This window comes from Musca domestica, unplaced genomic scaffold, assembly GCF_030504385.1.
Source record: "Musca domestica strain aabys unplaced genomic scaffold, Musca_domestica.polishedcontigs.V.1.1 32, whole genome shotgun sequence".
Classification (NCBI taxonomy): Eukaryota; Metazoa; Arthropoda; class Insecta; order Diptera; family Muscidae; genus Musca; species Musca domestica.
Genome location: NW_026712311.1, coordinates 4,132,811 through 4,140,319, shown reverse-complemented (window position 1 = coordinate 4,140,319; position 7,509 = coordinate 4,132,811). Strand labels below are relative to the sequence as shown.

Sequence of the window (7,509 nt, the reverse complement as noted above, 5' to 3'; positions counted from 1 at the left end):
AAAATTTTCTTTGATTTATTATTTTCTTGGCAAGGATCACGTTATTCCTTGTTGCCGGATTTCTTTTTTTTCACCACAATTTTCTTAATTTTATTAATTATTTTAAAAATTATTTTCTGTTGTTGTAAAACTCTGATAAAAAAATTAGTTTAAAATCGGAAAAAAATCCGGTTAAAATTCTTAAGCACTTTTCGATTTGTTCGGTTTCGATTCGGTTTGGTTTATTGTTTTTTCCTTGAAGTACAAGGTCCTTGCTTTCGATGTTGTTCGATTTGCTTCTGATGACTGAGTGTCGAGTGGAAGAAATGATTACAAAGTAATTCACAATTGACATGAACATGAACATGAACATGGACGGGTGGCTGGCTGGCTGGCTGGTTGGCAGGCTGCCTGGCTACTTGGTTGGCTGCTTGCTTCGTGGATTGCCTGCTTGTGTGTGCCCTGGCTTGTCGTCTTCCTGCCTTCTGGCCTTTCGTGAGGGGAATTTGGGTGAAAACATGGAACAATTTCCGATGCTAAAATATGGTGAGTTTGGCAAAAGCGCTTAACGCCAAAACGCATTGCCTTCAGCAGCCAGCAGCAGCCAGCAACAGCATCATCAGCCATCATCATCGACTGTTCACAGTTGTCGTTTGGCTTTCATTGCCGCCGGGAGGAGCGTGAGTAGTAGTGATACTGTGAGGAGGCCACATTTGCCCAAAGCATGGATGAATGAATGTGTGTTTCCGTGTGTGTGTGTAAAAGTTTAAGATAACAACAACAATAACAACAAGTAAAAAAACATTAAGTTCGGCCGGGCCAAACTTTTAATACCCTCCACCTTAGGGTAAAAGAAACATTAGAAGAAATGTGGCAAAAACCATTAAAATGCCGATTATGGGGAGGTACCGTAATATGGGGGCTACACCAAAACGTGGACCTATAATTACAATGTTTCGCCACACGAACTAGGACCCATTATGGCCCACAAATACCAATTTTTAGACAAATCAGTGAAAAAATGTGGCAAAAACCATCAAAATACCGAATATCGGGAGGTACCTTTATATGGGGGCTATATCAAATAATGGACCCATGCATGCAATGTTTCGCTACCGAAGCTGGAACCAATTATGACCAACAAATACCAAATTTCAGACAAATCCGTGAAAAAATGTGGCAAAAATCATCAAATTACCGAATATCGGGAGGTCCCGTTATATGGGGGCTATACCAAAACGTGGACCTATAATTACAATGTTTCGCCACACGAACTAGGACCCATTATGACCCACAAATACCAATTTTTAGGCAAATCAGTGAAAAAATGTGGCAAAAACCACCAAAATACCGAATATCGGGAGGTACCGTTATATGAGGGCTATACCAAATCATGGACCCATACATGCAATGTTTCGCCACCGGAGCTGGAACCCATTATGACCAACAAATACCGATTTTCAGACAAATCCGTGAAAAAATGTTGCAAAAATCATCAAATTACCGGATATCTGGAGGTACCGTTATATGGGGGCTATACCAAATTTTGGACCCATACATGCAATGTTTTGCCACACGCTCAAGGACCTGCTATGACCTACAAATACCAATTTTAAGACAAATCCGTGAAAAAACGTGGCATAAATCATCAAAATACCGAATATCGGGAGGTACCGTTATATGGGGACTATACCAGAACGTGGACCGATATATCTCATTTTCAATACCAACCATCCTAGACACAATGCAAATAGCTCTGCTAAATTTTGGAGCTCTACGTCAAATAATGTGGGCTGTATCGTGATTTCAACAGACAGACAGACGGACAGACAGACAGACAGACAGACAGACAGACGGACATCGTTAAATCGACTTAGAATTTTATGCTGATTATGAATATATATACTTTATGGGGTCTAAGACGAATATTTAAGGATGTTACAAACGGAATGACAAAGTTAATATACCCTCCTTTCCAAGGTGGAGGGTATAAAAATGGGCGATATACTCTACTTGACACAAGAACATTCCATCCATATAATTGTCAATCAGTTTTCATATCGTCATTACATATCGATGAATAAGTAATTATTCAATATTTTTTGCCAGCATTCTAATAAATTCTGGCGGGAGAAAAAAATGTGAAAAATGCTGTTGAAATGAATTTTTGTTACAAAATTGCTAATTTGCATTTGTGCAAGTGTGTGTGAGAGTGTACGTGTGTGATATTTTTGGAATATTTCAAAAATGTACATTTGATTGATCGGAGGTGACATTCTTTAAAAATATTTCGGATTTTCTTTTGGTGGATCGATAATTGTCAACAATCAAGGTCTCCATCTATTTTTTTTAAATTTTGAATTTTTTATAAATTTTAAAATTCGTTATAAAAAAATTGATGCATTCGACTTTCACATTTGTTGGAATATGCTAAGTTCGAAGAAAATCAGACATCGATTTGACATACTACAAGAGTTATTATAATTCGAAATTTTGACCTTTTGTCGGCGAGTTAAAAGAAACAGCACCGATATTGACCATCTCCGAACCCGACCTATGTTTGGACGGACACAACTGGATCGACTGCAAATGTCCTAAACAGGATTTTTTTTAAAGATACCAAGGGTATAAATCTGTTTTTTCGATAAGGCAAATTTAGGCCGTATCAAATGATATCTCCGTAACCATAATGCTGCGGATACAAAAATAAAAAACAAACAACTTTAATAGACTGAGCAACTTTTTTAAAAATTAATAATTAGTTTTTGTTCTAAACCCTCATTACACCCTCAGCCATAGGGCTAGAGAGGGTGTCTAGTCGAAATAACTGTTTTAGACCCTAGGTCTCTTTGGACCATATCCATTTCAGAACATTTTGAGTCGATCCGTCCGTCTGTCGGGCTGGAACCCACGATAACTCCCTAAGAGATTTTTTCCAAACATGGTACAACGTAATTTATTATCAAACATAGATCAAGTTCGGAGATGGGCAATATCGGTCCACTTCTCCTGGTACCTGGCCGTATTAAATTATATCTACCCTCTGAAACCATGAGACAAAAAATTACGATTGTTACCGGGACATTAAAAAGATTTAAAAAAAAAAATAAATCATTTTTGGTCAGGAAATTCTTGTCCACGATAAGGGCCATGATGCCTTCGACATAATTTTTTCAATGATGGACATCTTATTTGCATGAATACTTAAAAAAAAACATCTATGAAAAAAATACCAGATTTTAAAAATTTTAAAGACTTATATGTCATTTTAGAAACATATTTTAAGACAATCAATGATATACATTTGATCTGGAAATTCTTGAAAAAATTAATAACTTAAAATTTTTTTCAGGATGAATTTGTAAATATTTTCTTAAAGTATACACAAAATTTGGACATGACTATTTCCAAAACTTGGCTGTGAAAAAGATCTGTTAATAGTACTTGAGTCGAACTTGGAGGTTTTCTGGTGTTTAATTCGCATATGCTTAACCGCAACAAGTTCGAAATAAAGAAAAAGAAAATTATGATGTCTAATCAGGGCATTCCTAAACAATTATTAAGAAATTTTAATCCAGTTTTTGGGAAAATTCTTTAAAAAATCAGTATTTTTGGCCATCAAATCTTAAAAATACTCATTACAAAATCCATGATTTTTAAAAACAGAGTTTGAAAAAAAAATTTTTAACAGATAGACATTATATTTTTTAATATTTTCATTTGCTCTTGATTTCAGGCCAAGAAGTCCCTTGAAAAAAATAATGTTTTATTTTAATTGTTTTTAAATTCTAAAATATCATCGATTCTTCATGGCAAAGCTTTAAAGAAATAATTTTCAAAATACATCGTTATTGGTCAATTAGCTCTCTGTAAACTATTAACAAGTAAAACAAGTAAAAAAGTTCGGCCGGGCCAAACTTTTAATACCCTCCACCTTAGGGTAAAAGAAACATTAGAAGAAATGTGGCAAAAACCATTAAAATGCCGAATATCGGGAGGTACCGTTATATGGGGGCTACACCAAAACGTGGACCTATAATTACAATGTTTCGCTGCACGAACTAGGACCCATTATGACCCACAAATACCAATTTTTAGACAAATCAGTGAAAAAATGTGGCAAAAACCATAAAAATACCGAATATGGGGAGGTACTGTTATATGGGGGCTATACCAAAACATGGGCTCATACATGCAATGTTTCGCCACCGGAGCTGGAACCCATTATGACCAACAAATACCAGTTTTCAGACAAATCCGTGAAGAAAGGTTGCAAAAATCATAAAATTACCGAATATCGGGAGGTACCGTTATATGGGGGCTATGCCAAATCATGGACCCATACATGCAATGTTTCGCCACCGGAGCTGGAAACCATTATGACCCACAAATACCAATTTTTAGAAAAATCCGTGAAAAAATGTGGTAAAAAAACTAAAATACCGAATATCGGGAGGTACTGTTATATGGGGGCTATACCACAACGTGGACCTATACATGCAATGTTTTGCCACACACTCAGGGACCCGTTATGACCTACAAATACCAATTTCCAGACAAATCCGTGAAAAAATGTGGCATAAATCGTCAAAATACCGAATATCGGGAGATACCGTTATATGGGGACTATACCAGAACGTGGACCGATATATCTCATTTTCAATATCAACCATCCTAGACACAATGCAAATAGCTCTGCTAAATTTTGGCGCTCTACGTCAAATAATGTGGGCTGTATCGTGATTTCAACAGACAGACAGACGGACAGACAGACAGACGAACAGACAGACATCGTTAAATCGACTTAGAATTTTATGCTGATTATGAATATATACACTTTATGGGGTCTAAGACGAATATTTAAGGATGTTACAAACGGAATGACAAAGTTAATATACCCTCCTTTCCAAGGTGGAGGGTATAAAAATTATATTGTCCATTGGATTTGCAAAGTTGGAGCAAAATCGGATCATCCTTTCTCTTTCTGTGCAGAAAATATATTTTTTGAACATTTCGACATTTGGGCCGATATTGCCCATCTCCGAACTCGATCTATTGACAAACATATGACGATGTACCAAGTTTGGATCAAATCGGATACTCCGAGAGTTATCGTGCGCAGCAACCAGCCAGACAGACAGACGGACGGACATCGCTCGAACGACTCTAAATGTTCTGAAGCGGATTTGGTCCAAAGTGACCTAGGGTCTAAAACCGTTATTTCGACTAGGCACGTTTGACTGTATCAAATGATATATACCCTCTCTAGCCATATAGCTGAGGGTTTAAAAATTCCGATTTCAGATACTTGAAATTTTTGCGAAAAAATCACAATGTTTATGTTGTATGAAAATCTCCGAAAATGCTTATAAACACAATACTTTACCAGTACGTTTTTGACAAATATTTATCCTTATTTCTTGCCGGTAATGAAAATGTGGAAAATGTTTTAAAAATCTACAATTTCTGTCCAAGAAGTTCCTCTGAAATATTTAAAAAATCAAAGATTGTAAGAATCCACATATTTCTTGGCGGTTAAGAAAAAAATATTTTTTTTAAATCAAGCTCTGTTAAAGGGGTAGTACTTCCCCTAGCCGATATCGAATAGAATCGATCATCGTAATCCAGCTAATTGCGATAGAAATTTTGGACAAAATGTTGAACCCATTTCGCCATTTAGGAGAGTTATGATTTTATAAATCTTGATTATTTATTTATGATCCAATTTCACACATAATCCAAACTTGGCAAAAAGATTTTATTATGTGAAGTTTGAGGAAATTTGGACAATTCGTTGATTACACATGTTACTCTTGAGGGAGAAGTGGACCAATTATTTTCATGGTCACGCCAGACTTAGGTATGATAGAAATAATACAAAGTACAAAGTTTCAACTGATAAATAGATATAAAAAAGTTTATAATTCAAATAAAATCAAGGACTCATTTTGATGTCCTTGATTTTTATGTAAAAAATTGTCATAATTCCATTGAAAGTAAACACATATTCTTAACCGTTTATTAATACATTGATACTAATCGCAAAAAATGTTGTTTCTTTTCAGGTGTATTTGGACGAAAACTCTAAAAATTCGCGGCGAATAAAGTAATTTGGAAACCTCCAACATTTCTAAAAACGAACGATATGTTTAGTATTTCGACCTATTGGCTCTTCTGATAGTATACTGAAATTATGGCGCTTTTAATACATCGATTTTATAATTAATGAAAAACCAATACTGGAACATAAATATTTAAAATATGTTGTCCTTAAAAATAGTAAAAAATATAAATAAAGGCTTTTTAAAAAATATAAAATATTTGTTATTTTACTTAAATATAAAAATGTTGGGAAAAAATTGGGTTTTATTCGAAATTTCATAAGGACTACAAAAAAAATTGAATCTGGCAATGCCATGTATGTTCACCTGGCAATACCCTAGCAAGATAGCCAAAATTACATGCGCCTAAAAGTATGCTTTGGATTTTCACATGTATGTTGAGTTACAGCATTGCCAGACCCAAATTTTCCATTTAGTTATGTTTGCTTGCTACTTTTTCTACATTTCTGGTCGCCTGGTATTTCAGTCAAATTTGAGAAATTGCACTTTTCAATTTTGATGCAGGCCATATGTGATGACGGTCTGATTTATCAACGCCTGTAGAAATAACGGCTAAAGCTATTATCGTGAAATTTTTGCATGAACGTAGCCTAGGGAACGCTGAGTCTGGATAAGTTGGAGTTTTTTGAAAATTCGAACTAGAAAGGTACGAAAAGTACCAAAACGTACGACTAACATTTTTCCAATGGTACTGAGCGAACTATGGGAGCTAGAACGTTGAATTTTTGTACATAGGTTTGTCAAGATCAAACAAATTTATTGGGTAAAAGAGGTTTGTGGAAAACGTACTAAACGGGCACAATATGCCCAACAGTACAAAAGATTACTTTTTATTGATATTAGAAAAATGGGAAGATTTAAAAATCTTAAATTGGATATGGTCGGTTAAAATAAAACTGGGGTTTGGGAAATTCTTACCAAAATTAAAAAGTACTAAAAATTACTTAGTATTTTATCCTTGGTATAGAGCATGTTTGTGGCATTTTATGATATAATTTCCAATAATACATCGTACGAAAAAGGGTAGAAGAATATTAATACGTTCCAAATATTGATATAAGCAAAACGGGTACACCTATAAATGTGAGTTTTGGTGTGAGGTTCACTTTTGGTGTGGAGTCCATAAAAAAATGCTGGATTTCCAACAAATAGTACTAGAAAGGTACGATTGGTACGATATAGCGAACGGCAAGAGTTCAAACTCTAAATATTTGATTGAAGATTGTATATAATAAAAAAATTTGTATAGCACAATGGTTGATGGAAAATCACATTAAAAACGTACCAAAAGTACAAAATGTACTGAAATATATGCAGACCGGGACACCTTGAAGTTAGACATTTTAAGATATGACAAAATTCTCAAACAAGTGTACTAAAAGGATAAATAAGGGTATTCCATATCTTG

At 34.9% G+C, this 7,509-nt stretch overlaps 1 long non-coding RNA gene across 2 annotated transcripts; it reads left to right on the top strand.

The window, feature by feature from the left end:
* The first annotated feature begins 560 nt into the window (after positions 1-560).
* On the top strand, positions 561-6,245 carry LOC131803673 (uncharacterized). 2 transcript variants are annotated; one of them, XR_009342718.1, is made up of 2 exons: positions 561-659; positions 6,045-6,245. It is a non-coding gene; the product is annotated as an uncharacterized LOC131803673 (long non-coding RNA). The 2 variants fall into 2 exon arrangements; XR_009342719.1 differs by lacking the exon at positions 561-659 and adding an exon at positions 685-772.
* The last annotated feature ends 1,264 nt before the right edge of the window (positions 6,246-7,509 follow it).